The sequence below is a fragment of the Dipteris shenzhenensis genome, chromosome 28 (assembly GCF_047967505.1).
Source record: "Dipteris shenzhenensis isolate YYH24624 ecotype China chromosome 28, Dip_SZ_1.0, whole genome shotgun sequence".
Classification (NCBI taxonomy): Eukaryota; Viridiplantae; Streptophyta; class Polypodiopsida; order Gleicheniales; family Dipteridaceae; genus Dipteris; species Dipteris shenzhenensis.
In genome coordinates, this window is record NC_141623.1 from 24,187,306 (window position 1) to 24,206,343 (window position 19,038).

The 19,038-nt window shown below is 42.3% G+C and overlaps 1 pseudogene; it reads right to left on the reverse strand.

Annotated features, from left to right (window-relative positions):
- Nucleotides 1–292: 292 nt before the first annotated feature.
- On the reverse strand, nucleotides 293–2,407 carry LOC147883355 (dynamin-related protein 4C pseudogene; annotated as a pseudogene).
- Between the last annotated feature and the right edge of the window lie 16,631 nt (nucleotides 2,408–19,038).

A 19,038-nucleotide genomic window follows, 5' to 3' on the forward strand; every position in this document is an offset into this window, starting at 1 on the left:
ACTAAAGCTCTTCAACATCTCCCAAGCTATTGGCTACGTTTCAGGCTCTTCAACATCTCCCAAGCTATTGGCTACGTTTCAGTAGTGTGCTAAACGCTACTTTGCTGATACTAAAGCTCTTCAGTACTTAGGCTAACATGATTTCTTCAGAGAGTTCTACACTTGGGATGCGATGTATCGACACGCTCTATTACCTTTTTCTTGCATTCTACTATACTGGCATACACTGCCTTTTCGGTTTATCCTAAAACCTTAAGCAGACGATTGAAATGAGGTTGATATCATGAGCCCATCACATGACAATGTGCCGCCCAAGATGCTGCGAAATAATAGCTCTACTCTTAGAGAGCACGTCTACACTACGTAGGAGACGACTACGTTTCTGAGCAACCACAGGGTCTTCTGCCATGACTTCCTCCATGTCCATCTCAATGTCCTCCATGTCCACCACCTTGCAGCTGGCTGGTGTTACATCACCACCACCACCGCTGGTTGCACGAATTGGGGTCGCATACTTACCACCACTGCCACCAATCGATGCCCTCCTCCTCATGCTGTTGTTTCTCCACCCAAGCACCTTGCTTGCCACCTCCCTCTCGATGCCCTCCAACATCGCATCGTTAAACGCAAACCTCACCTCCATCGGAATGTCATCTGCTAGCCTCCCCTCTACTACCAGCCAGTATGCAATCGCATTGCACATCGCTTCCCACACCCCTTCCTCGCTCGGGATCATGGATAGATCCAGCAGCTTCCCAGCTACATAGCAAATTTTTTTATTTATTCTCTGCTTGTACATATCCATCTTGCCCTTCAGATTCTTCACGGTCGTAATGTACAACGAATTGGAGGTGAACGTTACGCTGCGTTGAAGCTGCAGAAAGCGATCAACAAATTTCACGCACTTGTCTCTGCAATCTCTTAGAATCAAACTACAGGATTCGTCGTACAGCATTAGCAAATTAGGGTATTGGCCTGCATGCTTCTGTATCACACTGGAGCATAACATTTGCGCGAGCTCAAAAGCTTCTGTCACCAAATTCTTACACATTCCTCTCACGATATCCAGCTGATGTCGCAACAGTTTGTCAATCACTGCCTGTGGCACTACATTGGGCAGATTCACCCCTTGCGATTCAGCTATCAGTAGCTTCATCGTCTCGATAAATTCCTTGAACCCCATAAGCCCTCCTGTGGCACTTTTCAGCTGCTCAGAAAATGCCATGGAAAAAGTATGCAAACGGGCAGTGTAATGCAGGTCCGGGATGTCAGGAAACACACCCGTGCTACCTTGCAGCAAAATCTGTTCCATGCTCTTTCTCAGACCAGTTATAACCTTGAAAAACCCCAAGTGTGCTTCTACTCCACTGTAGATGCCTTCCCCGAGAGCCTCTAGCTCGTTGCGCTTGCTTGTTAGCATCTTATCGATCTGCGCAACGACTTTTGGAAGCAAATTTACGATGCTATCTGCTTGCAAACGCATTAAACGATCTGCCAGGCTAGAAACACCAAGCGCAGATCCATCCAACTTCATGAGCTCAGGATGTGTCTGGAACAGCTCTTGTTCTTTCCGCAGGGCATCCTCCATCGAGACATCTTCATCAGTCCTGTTGCGGACACAGATCTATCCAAGACCAATATCTACAGCATTGTCCACGATTTTGTTGTACAGCCCTTCTGGGCATTTGTCGATCTTCGTCACCACTGCTAGAGTTCTGCTTCCTTTTTTATCTACCTCACGAGACATTCGAATAGATTCGCAGGTTGGGAAGTCCACAGCGGCTGAAAGGACGTTGAGGATGATGCTCTCCTCCGGCATGATGTAGTGGCGAATGATCCGGGAGACCTGATCGTAGATGTCATCCGGTTGCCCATGAACGGGTACTCTTGTGATACCCGGGAGATCAACCATGGTGAGGTCGGGAACATTCGGCTTGCTGACATGCACAGTGATTGGTTTGTCCGTGATGCCTTTGGAACTGCCAGCGAGAATCTGTGTTGCAGATTCTATAGCAGAGGCAATTTGCTCCTCGCTGATCTCTTTCTTGACACCCTCGTACTGGACGGTAATGGTGGGCTCTTTGGATGCTTGGAGTCTCAGTATTAGGGGCACTCGTGTGACAATGCCTTGACCTCTGGGAAGGGCAATGCCGGCAAGGGACTCTAAAACGCTAGATTTGCCGCTGGACTGATCGCCGACCACGACAATGCTAGGCAGGTTGATGCCCTCGCCCATAATTCCGAAACTGCGAAGCTGATCAACATCATCGAGCAAAGGGCGGATGTGTTCATTGAAGCTCTGAGAGACTGCGGAGCATGTCGTATTAGAGGACCCGGGATCAGAGTCGAGGTTCAAACTGTCCAAGGGGGTGTAGGGGCTAGTTGGCGAGGACGTGATCTCAAACATATTGACTGCAAAGCGTGGAAATAATGGAGCTGGGGATGGTATATTGTACTGAAATGAGCAAGGGTTGCAAGCTCACAACGGAAATGAGTCTGGATCTCTTGCGTCTTCCTTCTTACGATATATATATATATGTAGAAATGTATAGTAACCTTCATTATACGTGTGTCTGTGCATCAGCTAACTCAGTTGCTGGCTTGCATTAATGGAACGTGAGCCTCACGCCCTACTCAGTTGCCCCAGACACCTTATGGGCGGGAAGATCACGCCCCAGCAGCATCGGTAATCTATCAGAGGAAGTCGTTGTGACAATGGCTTTCCTCACCGAACCATCAATCGGCAAGTATCTTCTTCATGTCACTTCAAGCATCCAGCCTTCATGTGACGTTCATTCAAAATTTTGAGACGCAAATAAAGAAATCGCATTAGTTGGGGGGCACGGTGTGGGAGTGTGTGGGGCGAGGGGGGAAAAGGCCTCTGCATGGCATTTTGACGCGTGGCAGAAGCTGGCCACATGTTCTCGAGGCTTCTAGGTGAGGTAAAAAGGGGGATGGAGTAAAGGGGGTCAATCATTTGATCGACCTCCATAGGTATGATCTCAGCGACATCCCACGATGCAGAGGGGTCTGAGGAGTGCGATATGGTCGTTAAACCGGTTGATGCAGAGGAGTCTTAGGAGTTAGACGATGAGAGGCAAGGCAATGGCCAGGCGTCGAGTTGTAGCAGAAGATTACGAGATTGACAGGGATGAAGCAGATGGTGATCTTGCAGATTACTTGCAACAGAAGGATAGCAGGCACGACATCTCTCTGTAAGTAAAGCAGATTCGCCCTTGGGTCGTATTTGCGATAAGTTTTTGCACACAACATTTGAGAGTTTACATGTCTATTGTAGGATTAAGCGCAAGAGAGGCAGAGCTCCGAAGTTAAAGGAGAAGACATCTGGTCCTAAGGTGCTTGAGCTGAGTGTGACGGTTGGTGTGGGAGGTTGCGACATTGCTCCTTCTATACTCCCAAAAATCGAAACATTTCTGAAAGAGGCATGCATGTCGGGTTTTTGCACTGTGGAGAGAGGAGGCACTTTGTCACATTTGCATCTTTAGATGGTAGTTCATGTGTATGCTCGTAAGATAGTGTCAGTGAATAGAATATATCGGGTGGGATGTCACTAAACCAGTAGGACCTGTGATCATGTGTCGTGTGCTGAAACAACGTAGCATGCACATGTTTTGTGGTATGTTAGGCTATTGCATGAAGGACTTTGGAGAATCACACTTCAAAAGTGTGTTAAAAAACATGAGTTCTGATGATTTGAGAGCTGGAATTGAATTGTATGTAAGGTACGGTGCCGATGAGAGAACAAATCATGTGGGGATGACATTCAGCACTTGCCTGCTTAAGATGCTGAGAACGGGACATTATTACCCGTCTACTGCCTTGGTGATTCCGTATGCTGGAAAAGGTATGGAGGCAGACAAAGCGAATTCATTGTGGAAGGCTATGATCTATCCCAATGCTTTGACTGCATCAGATTTTGCTACAATTTTTTTCTGTTGTGAGTCTTGATCAGTGCAGCCCCAGTTGGATAAACATATTAAGGGAGTTCTGAATGCTCCTCCTGCCAGATACCTTGATTTGGAAACTCTGCACTCTCCTTTGGCAACCGTCCAAACTGACAGTCCTATTAACGTTCTTTTTAATGACGCTTTGTTGTGCCAGGAGAACCCTTTGACTACTAAAAATGATACAATGCCAGTTGTTATGCATTGTCCTAGTAAGGAGCCAGTTTTGGAAGCTGACGACTCGGATACCAGCAGCAATAATGTCATGCTCCGAGACTATCTTTCTTTAGTGACCAAAAATAGATATGGAATACGCATCGCTTGAGATGTGAATGCTTTCTTACTTTTGTTTTTTGGGTAATATGTGAGGCCTATGGTTGTGCTACAAATAAATATGTACTATAGTGTTTCGGATTATATAAAGAAATTTTTTTGTAATGCCATATTCTCTTGTGTCTATTCGTTTTAAGATAGTCTTCAAAATCTAATTACTGGAACATAAAGAAGAAAAAACTACTGCATTGTAGGAAAAAATTGCTGCCGATTTTGAATGGTTATAAGTAACGAAATATGAATTTTATGAATTCGTAGTAGCCAACACTACTACACACGGGCCCTATTCTGATGCTTTGCTTACTGACGATTAGCGACCTGCACCGACGTTTAGTGCATGCAAGGTGCTAATTGTCGATAAGCGAAGCATCAGGATAGGGTCTGGTCATTTTCTAGTCCCATTCCAATAAGAGACATAGGCACAAGTGTGAAGGAGGAGTATTAGAAAGAGGTTCTAGCATTTAGAACGGGTTCTAGGGTCTAAGTTACAAGGATGCTCCACATTTTAGAATAAAATACATGGTGGAGAATTTGTCCCCGAATTTGTCTCCCTCATGGACGTTGGAGTGTGAAGAATGCGAAACTAATATGAAAGGATAGGGGTTTAGAGGAAAAGAGGAACGGGGAGATTATTTTTGTTCTAAAGAGGGATTCAAGAATTACCTAATTATCAAATGCTCTCTTTGTCACATCCACCTGATGCTAGCAACTTTTATCTCTAAGTTGCTCGTATCAGGAGAGGTGAGATCCTCAGGCAAGAGGTAGGTATCCGCTAGCGGTTGGCTGCTTGTTAAAGGGAATAGCAAAAGAGGCCTATAGATGCTTGGGTTCAGGACACACCTGGGGCGCCAACTCAATACGTATTGTGTTACTACAAGGTCCATATAGAATATTCTTGGATTTCCTTAAAAATTTTCAAATATGCAAGGGAGAAATATGAAAATCTCTACCAACTCCTTTCCCTAGCATGCCCATGGCCTTTTCAATTTTCTTCTCCCATGCTAGAATTTTGTCAACTTTGTTGCTATTGCTCTTGGATTTCTTTTTTAGTTCTAGATGCTATATCCGATAATCCATTTTGCATGAAATAGAGACATGTCGATAGCTGCAAAGGGGAAACTTTCTTTATGTTGAATCTCATATATGCATGTGCCATTGCCTTTTCTTGCTCTTCCGAATACCCATCTCCCTATTGATATTTTTACTGGTCACTCGACTATTCCTCACAATCTTGCAAGACCTCACAAGGAAACTCTTGATAGCTCACATATCCTCAATCAACTTGCTCTGATACCATATATTTAAAATTAGATGCATGCAATGAGTATCTCTCAGCTGATAAAATCTCACATAAAATGTACCATCAAACACTTGAAAACCTGATAATTTTGATGCTATGAAGGACAAAAAATTGACACTATATTATCAAAGAGTAATAAAAAGCAACTAGCCACTAGCTAATTCAACCCTATGGGGTCTTTAAGCTTACACAAATGCTGATAACTTAGCGATGGAGCCTATCGGGCTGACAATAAGAGCATGCTCCTAGACTAGACTATGAAGAAAGTCAACTCTCATGTAGCTTCTCTCCATTGAGAACCACGAACCTCATTGGTTGATCCCAAGTTTATGCATAGAGCAATTAGAATATGGAATGGAAGACATGATGGATTTGAAGTATAAGTTTTCAGTTGGCCTACTCTTACCCCTCTATGCAGATGATATGATTTGTCTTTGCAAAAGACAAAAAGAAAGTTGGCACCCAGTAGTTGAGAAAGGAATGGTGAGCACATGTATGCTATTTTTAATATTGTTTTATTTGCAATAGCATTCTATGAATGCAAGACACTTTCTAGTAGTGCTAGATTGAGGACAATATGTGAATGCAAGCATCTTTCTACATGATTAATCGTTTTCAAAAAAGTTTATTGAGATCCAATGGAATAGACAATCTAGTCAAGTTTTGACCGGTGATATATAGGGTGTATGGACTTCTTCTATTTGATCTATTACAGACCCATATGTAGACAATCTTCAGTATGGATGTGTGTAAATAAATATATCAATAGAGGACCATAATTCTTCTTAAACATAATTTGGATTTGAGGTGGGGGAGAGAGAGAGAGAGAGAGAGAGAGAGAGAGAGAGAGAGCACTGTAGAAAGTGTAGGCCATGAAGTCAATTTATTTTATGCTAGAACTTTATGTAGGAACACTCTAAATGTTAAAAGATATGTATCAATCTTGTAATGTTGACTATCGGCTCAAGATAGCTAAGAAAATATGAAGATTCTATAAAAGATTAAAGATAACAAAGAATACTAGATAGACTGTAAGAGAATGTCATTTGCATAGACTATACAAATCTTCAAACATATTTGTTATGTTGAAATTTTCCATACCAAACATTGTAGAAAGTTTAGGCCATTAATTCAATCTTTTATGCTAGAACTTTATGCAGGAACACTCTAAATGTTAAAAGATATGTATCAATCTTGTAATGTTGACTATCGGCTCAAGATAGCTAAGAAAATATGAAGATGCTATAAAAGATTAAAGATAACAAAGAATACTAGACAGACTGTAAGAGAATGTCATTTGTATAGACTATACAAATCTTCAAACATATTTCTTATGTGTATGGAGCATGTCTTGAGTTCTTTCCCATCTTAAAGATTTGGCCAATGGTCAAATCTTATCTAGTATTTGTGATTTTTTAAACACCATTGTGGGAGGGATAGGGATAGGGAGAGAGAGAGAGAGAGACACACACACAGAGAGAGAGAGAGAGAGAGAGAGAGAGAGAGAGGTGGGGGGAGGAAAGAGAGAGGTAGAAAGAATTTTGGGTGGGGAAGAAGGGGGGAGAAGAGGGAGAGGTGGGAAGAGAGAGAGAGAGAGAGAGAGAGAGAGATAAAAATGTCGTTTCATGAAAACCTCTAAGATTGAAACTATTCCTACCAAATATTGTAGAAAGCTTTGTCCATGGGGTCAGATTTTTGTGCTAAAACTATAAAAGATTAAACATAGCTAAGATCACAAGACAACACTATAAAATATTTAAGATTACTAATATGTCATGAATTTGTTGCATAGAAAGTACATATCTTCAAACACCTTTATCCTCTCTTGACAAAATATGAAGAGGGGAGAGGAGAAGAGTGGAGATGAGGAGAGAGGTCATAGCTTGAGAGCACACCACAAACGACTAACTGTACACTAGATTTAGTTGAAAAAACAGAATATATACAAACCCATATAGGGTTAGGGTTAGGGGATCTAACCCTTTCCTTTATAGCACTCTATAAGGTTAGTGCTATGCATATATGATCACATGATGGTGCTATGCACACATGATCACATGATGTTGAGCGTGAACTCTCAACACCTTCCCTCAAGATCAACATCATGAGGTAGGCCTTCCCTCAAGATGATGATTCTGGGGAATCGAAGAAGGACTAAACATTACATTCTATCACACCCCTTTAATGGAAATGTCCGTTCTCTGCGTCAAACCAAGAGCTAGTCAGTGTTTCTCGAATAGCTCTTTACTGAGTGGTTTGGTAAAGATGTCTACAACATTCTCTTTGCTATCACAATGGTGCAGTGTGATGCCACCAAGTAACACTCTTTCTCTGATGAAGTGCTCTCTGACATCAATGTGCTTTGTCTTGGAGTGATATACTAGATTCTTGGCCAATGCTTGAGCCGATTGATTATCATAGTATATTGTTGTTGGCTTTGACTCATCAAAGTAATATGTTTCTGACATTAGTCTTCTGAGCCATATAGCCTCACATGCACCTGTAGTGAGTGCTCTATATTCTGCTTTAGTCAAAGACAAAGAAATAGTTGGCTGTTTGTTTGACAACCATGATATAGCGCCTTGACCAAGGAAAAATGCATATCCCTGTGTCGATCTCTTGGTCTCATGATCTCCGGCATAGTCATTGTCACAGTATCCAGGCAACTGTGGATGACTTCCTCTGTATTCTATCCCAAACTGTCTTGTACCTTTGATGTATCTCAAGACTCTTTTGGCTGCATTCCAGTGATACTATTTTGGATTTGCCATAAAATGTGCTAGTGAGCTTACTGCATACACTACAAGGCATAGGCCATTTTCTGACAAAAATACCGACGCTTTTCACATTATTATTTTTTTTTCATGGGTTCAAACGTCGCTATAAGTGTCGCTAAAAGCGTCGGAAAAGGACCATCACTATAAAGCATCGGTATATAGCGACAATGGCAATCGTCGCAATATAGCAACGATGCAAACGTCGCTATATAGTGACACTGGTAAACGTCGCTATATAGCGACGATTAACAAAAGTAAAAAAAAAGGGTTAGTGGGGCTAAACAGGGCTTCCTTTTGGCCTTGTTTAGCCCCACTAATCCTTTTTTTTTTTGTAATTACAAAAGAAAGTTTTTTATAACAAAATTTCCCTTGCCTGCAGGGTGATACAAAATTATTCTTTTGAAATGATGAGTAACAAAAGCATATACATGTCGGACATATACAATAGTGTTTGTAACAAAATTACCCTTTCGAAAGGGCGATACAAAATTGCTCAAACGAGCGGATATACAAAATGCTACTACCACTACTACTCATCTGAATCCGAATCATCTGCGTCTTGTTGGCCTGTTCCTTGGTCCTCGACACCTGCATCTTCTCCCTCGTCCTCACCACCTGCATCTGATCCTTGGCCCTGTTGATCGCTCGCCTCTGATGATGGGACACTTGAGCTTTGACCCTAAGAGTGAACCATATAAATCAAAAATTAGATTGGAACTTAAATTAAAAAGTGAGATTACAAGTAGGAGTAAACTTATACCGTGCGAGCAACCACCTCAGCCCAATCGACTGTCGCTCCCATTGCCTCTTGCTCAATGAACCACTACTACACACGGATCCTATTGCGACGTTTACGTACCGACGTTTGGCGCCCGCTTAGCGTTAATCGTCGGTATGAAAAGCGGGTTTCGTAAATCGTCACTATATAGTGACTGTTGCTAAAAGTCGCTATATAGCGACTTTTAAAAGTCGCTATATAGCGACACTGATACAAAATATTATAGCAACGTTTTTATAGAGGTGTTTTTTTTTTTAATAGGCCTTAAAAGTTAATTTTTTTTAATGACAAATTTTTTTAAATTTTCATACATGTTTGAGCTCATAGAGAATTAAAAAATGAGAGCATGTACATCAAGCCTTTGAAGCTCATATATTCATGTCCAAGTTTGAGATGAGAAAAATCAAATAAGAGCATTTACATCAATTGTTTCATCTTGAGCCAAGTCTAAGGCACCAAGCAAGTCTATCTCCAACTCTATACCGAGTTGATCTCCTATATCATCATCGTACTCTAGAATCGTACGTTCACCTAAAGCTTAAGTGTGGTGATTGATCTTGATGATTGTTGTCTTCTTCGTCAATATCGTGATCTCCATCCTCCTCCCATGCGATGTCATTATGCGCATCTTCCTCTTGGCTCATATGGTGATCTACATCTTCTTCGCTAGATTCATCAATTGGATCCGGCATTGGTAGTGGCATCTACATATCCACATCTCGATCTTCAAAAATTTGCTTACTTCGTGGTGCAACTTGGATCACGTACCACCATCTTGGATCAGAACAATCCGGATGAAAAACCACCTATATTGAAGATGGGTGCCAAATGTTGTCAATTATATATATATCAATGGACTTTAAAAACGAAAGCTTCGACTAATTAAATCAAAGGTATGCACCTGCTCACAGTGCTCGGGAAGAACAAAAGTATCACTTTCATCGGTCCAATGTTTGGTGGAGTCTATTGCAAAGAGACCGCTACTATCTTTTCTCACTGTCGCATGCAGACCGTTGTAAGTAGTTCTAAACCATTTTACATCAAGAATGAAAATAGTAAATCGTCTGAAATCAATTTCATAGATGTCACGTATGGTTCCACAATAATCCACTGTGAGGAGAGAAGATTGGTATCCAAAGCACTTGCTCGGCTATCTTGTGTGAAGTTAGCCATGACTCCACAATCATATGTGACTCTCTTTGAATCGATGTGTTCCACGCAAAAATGTCGTCCATATGACCATAATGTACTGTACTTTTTGTACTGTAAAAGAGCATCATTAAAACAATGAAGATGCACCTATTTTATAGCATATATTGCCACAAATAATTACTTAATTACATCAAGAGATAAGAAACTTACATGCACCATACATCCAGATGATAACTCTCGCTCGCGCTCGTTTATTGTCTCTCAATCACGTTCGGCTTTACGTAGAGCCAGTTGTAGCCAATCAAGTGACATGTGAGTAGGGAGAAGAGCCAGATCTTGTGGATATGGTTGTGATCGCCTGTACATTACTCTGAATCTCGTCCTTGAATTTATTCTTTCTGCTTTGGCCACTTCATATCTCTCAATCCACTTCTCCATCTCAGGGCTATTGAGGATACAAAACTTATTGAATTTCTCCATTTGCTCTTCGCTCATCTTTCTTTCAATCCCTTTTCCTTGGGGAACCTCGCCAATGATGCGATCATCATCCTTGTTGTGCTAAGCTTGTGGCATATCAGGATCTGTGGATGCAAGAAACTCTGTGATATATACTAATGGCTCTTGCACAAGCCATCCCTCTGCCATGCTTGCTTCCGGTCTTGCTCTACCTCATCAACTATGTGCACAAGCAAGTGGACTTGAGGTGTCATAATGCTCGAGGGAAAGTGCTTCTCAAGCAAGCATATGGCTTCGATGGATTCCACCCTAGCCTTCTCGATGCTCGATATAGAGATCTCTTTTTGAGATATCCACCTATTTCACATGTCCATGCATATGTAAGATATTTGAGATATCCACCTATTTCACATGTCCATTAAGAAAATATATAATGCGATTTGATAGTAAGCATACCTCACAGTACCACATATCTTGAATATAGCATTTCTAACATAGACTTCTTGTAAGCACCCTTTTATTGTAATTGGGAGGATGAACTATCAAAGCAACAATGAAGTCATGTCAACAATATAACATAATAATAATTATGCTAACGCATGACTATTATCCGTACACTAATTCTACTTAGAATACCTGTAAGACCTTGTGCCAATCATGGGACTTGAGGCCACTAAGCTTATTGTCCTTTGAAAATGCTCCTTTCAAGCAACGCATGTACCCTATCGGTGTTTAAAAAGAGGCAATGTCTGCCTTGACCGCTGCCTCCTCCCTCGTAGAGAGGATCCATGTTGCTTTCGGGAGGACAACTTTTCCCGAAGCATGCACTTGGGGCCACAAACGAGACATCCTATTCATAGCACGCAAGTCTTCTCGCACTCCTCTCGAGTCCTTGGAACCAACCAAGTGTGCCCAAATAGTAGCTCCCACATTCTTGAAGATATGCATGGGATCCAAGAGATGATTGATTTGTAACTGACCCCAATAAGCAAGCTCGTGAAAGATCGATAGCCTCTTCATACCAGGAGGAGGTTCCTCTCCATTCGTCCTCGAAGCTTGAATCCAATCACTTGCCTTCAAATATGATGGTGGTGGATCAAGCCGACCTCCACGTGCGAGATGGTCGAGCGGAAGGTATCGAGCATGACCTTCATAAACATTTTTCCTCATATGTTTGGAGTAGCGTGCAAGCGATTTCAGAGCCGGTCCACAAACAGGACAAGCATGGTACCCACTTGTAACAAGTCCTGCACGCGTGCATGAATGTGTTAGTATAAGAAATGCGTGCAAAAGAGAGTAAAAAAAGCATAATCCCTCATTGTACATGTAAAGACACAACCACGTACCTGCGCACTCTCCATATCCTGGGTAGTCATGCATGGTCCACATCAAGATACCCCTGACCAAAATATCATTGGTATGTCTAGGAGCTTTGGAAATATCAAAGACCTGCACTCCTCTCCATAATATCTGTAACTCCTCTATCAAAGGTGCCATGTAGACGTCCATGTTTTTGCCTTGTACTTTCCTGGCACAAGTAGTGCAAGCATGAGGTGTCCCTTTTTTATTGTTAGCCATGGTGGGATATTGTAATTCACCACGACTATGGGCCATGTCGACCAAGATGTCGAGCATAACCCGAAAGGATTCACGCCATCCATGGCTAGCCCAAGATGTAAATTGTGTGGCTCCCTCGCAAAGTCCGGCCACTGATTACTTATGTGCTTCCAAGCTGCACAATTTGCGGGAATCCTCAATGTGTGATCAGTGGACCGATGAGATGCATGCCATGTCATCAACTCCGCTATGGATTTGCATCAAAACATGTGTTGTATTCTTGCAATGATGGGAAAGTGTCTTAAGACCTTTTCCGGTATCCGCTCACCCTGCAAGTCATCTCTATATCGTTGTTGCCCACACTTTGGACAACTAGCCAAATCTCCATGCTCACGATGAAAGAGAATACAATCATTACGGCAAGCATGGATGGTATCATAATCCATACCCACCGTTGTTAGCATCTTTTTCGCTTCATCTCTTGATGCGGGCATGGTATTTGGTGCAGGCAACATCTTCTGGAGCAACCTATGACAAAGACACTATCCAAATGATGATTCTCAAAACAAACAATATCCAAATAATGAGTCAAATTAATGCAAGGGCTAACCTCATTAAGGCTGAGACACTTGTGTCCGACCACCCATACTATACTTGTAGATTCAAGATTGAGAGACAAGCATGTAGTTTAGACATCCTAGCCTCCTACAATTGTGTTGATTGCAACTCTCGCATTTTGACCTCAGACTCTGACATCACGTGTACGTGGGATGTAGTGCCCCTAAAAATGGAATCCATCATGTCGACCATACCCTCGTCATCATCCGGGAGACTATAGTCTTGTTGAAAGTGAGAAGGATTATGTGTACCCTCGTCACCCTCCTCATCCTGTTTTAAGATTTGGTGTAAATATAAGATCTTCTATTTCCTGGTATACAATAAGATTGCGAACTTAAATAGCTTTGACTTACCAACGATCCATCAACATGTGCAACACCAACGGGGGGTACTGGTTCTGGCTCCTCCCCATACATCCACAAGTGGCGCATGATAATACGACGTTGATGTCGTACTTCTCGCTTGCAATGAGTGCAATGATAGTATAACCTCTCCATAAGCCACTTCATGCTCCCGGGCGTTGGTGCATCATCGGACGAGCTTCCACTCATTCCTTCCATCTACACTTATAAAATCACAACATAAGCATGAAGAGGAGATATTGACAATTATAAAATAGCATGTTTGAGCTTCTCTTGAGGCCATATTAAAAAAGTGACAGTAAGCGTCGCTATATAGCGACGCTCTGTTCCGTCGCTATATAGCGACGTTTTTAATTAAAAACATCGCTATATAGCGACGAATAAGCGTCGCTATGGGTTAAAACCCAAAACGCTAAATGCGCGGCGTTTTCTTCAAACTATTCTCTAATCTCTCAAGTAAGCAACCCAAAATCTCCTCCCACCTATTTCGACGACCTCCCACCTATTCCAAGCAACCTCCCACTCTATTTTCCACTCCTCACTCTTCTTCTACCTCTTGTACCCCCTCTCTATCCTTTTCCCTCTTTGGTTTCTTGAAAGGAAGTTCTTCAAGAGGTGAGTTTGTTTCAACAATGTAGTTTGTTTGTTTGTTAGCTTTAGTTTTGTGAGTGTTTCTTCTTGTATTGCTAAACCTGTAAACTAGTATTTCATGCTTGTTTTGAAAGGATTGAAACAAAAAACGAGATTTCAAGAAAGAAAAGAAACTCACCTCTTTTTTCTGTATTTCTCTTCCTTCTCTTTCTCTTTGTCTCCTCATCTCCTTCTTTCCTTGTCTCCTCAATCTCCTCCCTTCAAGAAGTTGCTTTTGTAATCTCCTCCTTCCACTAACATCTTATTTGAAAAAATGGGTTGTTTTCTCTCTTTTGTAGGCCCAGTCCACTACATCGAGCAGTCCTCTTTTTTCGATTTATTATTTTTGTTATTTGCATTGGCCTCCATCTAGCGCCTTAAGCGCTAGCTGCAGTGATGGGCATAGGAACCCTCTCTTCCCCTCCCACTCTTTCCTTCTTCCCCCTTCTCTTATTCTCCTTTTTCCCCCTTCTCTTTTTTTCCTCTTCTCTTATTCTCTCTTTCCCCCTTCTCTCTTTCCCCCTCATCTCTTTTCCCTTCTCTCTTTCCTTTCCCTCTTATTCTCTATTTCCTTTCCCTCTTATTCTCTTATGCTTATGCTTCTCTCATTCCCCCTTCTCTCTTTCCCCCTTCTCTATTTCCCCCTTCTCTCATTCGCATAAGCTCATGCTCATGCATGAGCATAAGCATGAGCTTATGCTTATGCTAATGCTTAAGCATAAGTTCATGCTTATGCTCATGCATGAGCATGAGCTTATGCATAAGTTTTCGCATAAGCTCATGCTTATGCATGAGCTTATGTGGAAATAGAGAATGAGAGAAGCTTATGCTTCTCTCATTCTCTATTTCCGCATAAGCTCCTTCTCTTTTTCCGCATGAGCATAAGCATGAGCTTATGCTCATGCATGAGCATGAGCTTATGCTTAAGTTTCCCCATAAGCTCTTGCTTATGCGTGAGCTTATGCAGAAATAGAGAATGAGAGAAGCTTATGCTCATTCTCTATTTCCGGATAAGCTCCTTCTCTTTTTCCACATGAGCATAAGCATGAGCTTATGCTTATGCTCATGCATGAGCATGAGCTTATGCTTAAGTTTCCGCATAAGCTCATGCTTATGCATGAGCTTATGCGGAAATAGAGAATGAGAGAAGCTTATGCTTCTCTCATTCTCTATTTTCGCATAAGCTCCTTCTCTTTTTCCGCATGAGCTTATAGTCGCGTCTATTAGTGCGTCTATAATCGCGTCTGAATACACAGAGAAAGCGCGTCTATAGGCGCATCTATTAGCGCGTCTATTAGCACGTTTAAATACACAGAGTAGACGGGCATTTAGACACGCAGGTAGACGCGACAATAGACGCGATGATAGACAGGCAGTTAGACGCGACACAGAGTTTTTAAGTTATGCATTTGAAGAAGAGCAAATTTGGTGGGTTGTTTGTTTGTAGGATGTCTCCATCTTCAACAAGCAGCTCCAGTGAGGATGAATCCCTCCGTATCCACCATCGCGAAATGTGGTTGGAGCAAAAAATCAAATGTCTGTGTGATCGATGTCGAGGAAACATGTATCGTGCACGCAGGATTACGCTCAATCATATCTCAAAGTATGGAGAATGGGATGTGACCGTAAACAGGGTAAGGATTTGTAAGTTAAGGTTGATTGAGATACCTATGGGTGTTCATATGTTTGAGTTATAATGATCCCATTTTAATTTGATACAGGATGCAGTGCCACACCCGCACATGTTACCCTATGCCCGTCGTGAGGAGGCGAAGCGTCGGCGATATGAGGTGGGATCTTCAGGAGGGACCGTTACGGATGCATGGAGTGATGGTGATAGTAGCCCTCCACCATTACCTCATGAAGCCGTGGAGGAGGAGGTGTTTGATGATATGGTGCGGGATTTATATGTCCATCAAGGGAGGGATAATAGCATGGAGCAGGATGATCTTTTTACTGCAGCATCGACTCCACTGTTTGAGGGGTGCACATTCTCTGTTCTACGTGCCTCCCTTGAGTTACTAAACTTGCAAACCATCTATGGATGGAGCAATGCAAGTTTGAATGCATTACTCAAGTAAGCTTTAATTTAAAGTCGATTTTGCAAACATGATGAATTATGCACGTGGGTCAATTACTCGAATGCTTTTCCTCATTTATGGTCTTCACGTGTAGGCTATTGTGTAAAATGCTTCCAAGGGAGAATAAATTACCGACCTCAAGAGATATGGCAAGGCAACATGTGACCTCTCTTGGAGGATTAGATTACAAGCGCATCCATGCATGTGTCAATGATTGTGTTTTGTTTCGTGGACTACATAAGGATGCAAGAGAGTGTCCTACTTGTGGAGAGGCAAGATATAGAGCAGATCTCAAAACCTTGGACGTGCCTCGTAAGGTATTGCGACATTTTCCCATAATCCCTCGCATCCAACATATGTTCAAGTGCAAATCTATTGCAGAGCTCATGTCATGGCATTCCTCCCATCGATCAACCGATGGCAAGTGGAGAACTCCCGCGGACTCTCCTGCATGGAAGCATATTGAAGACACATGGCCAAGCTTCAAGGAAGAACCTAGGAGCTTGAGACTTGGATTGGGTATGGACAGTGTGAACCCATTTGGTCTAAAAAGCACGTCTTACAGTGTATGGCCAGTGGTATTGGTGAATTACAATCTTCCACCCTCTATGGCTATTAAGAAAGGACATGTCATGCTATCCCTTCTAATTCCAGGGAAACATAAAGTCAAAAACCCTGATGTTTATTTGGAGCCTTTGATTGATGAGCTAGAGATACCTTAGAGAGGTATCGAGGTGCATGATGTGAGCAGGCCTCCCTCGTCATGAGACTTCAACTGCAAAGCAGTCTTGATGTGGATGATGCATGACTTCCCAGGCTATGGCGAGTGTTCAGGTAAGCATTGCATTTTTTAATTATGAATAGGCAAGGACGTGGCACCCTAAACCCACCTTCCACTCTTAATTGCATCTATTGTTTCAGGTCTCACTACATCGGGTTACCATGCATGTCCTGTTTGTGGTCCTTCGCTAGTTGCCTCACGGGCAGACGCATTGAATAAGGTCATCTATGAGAATCACCATCGATTTCTCCCACCTGATCATCCTAGATATGTTGCCCCTTGGAATGAAGTCCTCCCACAATCACTCACCGCGGGAGATTGGATGAGAATTTGGGACGGATCCACGACTCCTCCACCACTTGGCATGAGCCGGTAAGGATTTGTAACTATTGGCTGGAAGTAAAGATTAGCTATATTGGTTGAAAGTGAAGATTGCACGCTAACACTTTATTTTATTTAGATACTCCATCTTTTATCGTTTACCATATTGGTCCCACCTCAAGATCAATCACCTGCTCGATCCCATGCATATCTTCAAGAATGTGGCATCTACCATTTGGGAGCATTTGAATGGGACACGAGATTCGGCAGGCATAAGGGAGGATCTACGTACCACAGGGAGGATGCGTGAAGCTTGGCCTCAAGAGAGACCAAATGGGCGTGTTTTTTTACCTCGTGCACCGTGGATGTTATCAAAGCTAGAGATGGCGATGGTGAAGCGTGCTATTACTACAATTCGTACTCCCACTGGATGCATGAGGTGTTTGAAGGGAGCCTTTACAAAGAGCAAGAAAAGAGGTGTAGAGCAATTATATGGCTTGAAATCTCATGATTGGCACAAGATGCTCCAAGTAAGTATTTTATGTGCATAATATCTTTTTCATTTCAAATTTGTGAGTGAATAGCTATAAGCAACTAATCAACCACCTCCTCGCGGGTTCAGTTCATACTACCTACTAGCATTTCACGTAGTGCATCAAAGGACGTGAAAGATTGTATTTACAAGATGGGCGAGCTTGTGAGGTATGTGAGCTCAAAGGAAATAGATCCCACCACGCTTGAGAATGCTCGAGTTATGTCAGTGGAGGCGGTTTGTTTAGTGGAGGAGACATTTCCACGTTCTATTCTCACAAGCCAACTACATCTCATAGTGCATTTGGTGGATGAGATTGCTATATGCGGTACTATACATGCACGATGGTTGTTCTTCCTCGAGCGCTTCATGAAGACCTTGAAGGGCTTCGTGAGACAAAATGCAAGACCCAAAGGTAGCATGGCCGAGGGTTGGTTGGTACAAGAGTCACTTGTATATATTTCTGAGTTTCTTGTTGATGTGGATAGCTCTCTCCCACGACTATGGAGAGATGATGAAGACCTAAGGATGACCTCTATTGTGCCTCAAGGAAGAGGACGCAACAAAGTAATAGACACGGAGTTGTGTAATAGTATCAACCTCTTTTGCGTGCTTAATAGTGATGTGATGAAAAGATGGGTGACAAGATACGAGGATGCAAAGGCAAGAAGACAAGAAGAAAGGGCCCTCTTTCGTACACACCACGGATCTCGTGTGCCATACCCTCAGCGTCTAAGAGCACTTCCAAAGGATATTCATGTGGATTGGCTACTTGATGAAATGGAGAAAGCAGAGAAAGACGAGGGGATGCATATCACAATGGAAGAATGGGAGTATGCTAGGGGATGCATGAGCAAGGTCGGTATATAGGATGTTATGCATAAGTTAGGAGCTTTCAATAATTTAGATTGCTTATTTAATTGATTTTTTATTGGTGTAGTGCACTATGTTCAATGCTATATGGTGTGAGGGCAAGCATTTTCGAACACAACGGATTGATGATAAGAGAAACACACAAGATTGCGGCGTCATTGCTAGCTTTGAGGGAGCCAATGGAGTCATGGATGATTATTGTGGCATAATCCAAGATATCATTATGCTTGACTTTCGACGCTTCTTTGTGTATGTTTTGGATGTAAAGTGGTTTAAGGACGTGGTGGAAAGAGGCCCTAATGCAACAATCAAACGCCATACAAGTGGCTTTGTAACTATTGACTCCACAAAGTTTTGGCAAAGTAGGAAGGACACACTAATACTACCGCAACAATGTGAACAGGTACTGTGCACACACATAAAAATACTTGCTTTTAAATATTTGATGCAAGAAAAGTAACATGATTGTATTTGTGTTTGAATTAGGTTGTCTATCAACCAATGGTGGATAATAATAGGTGG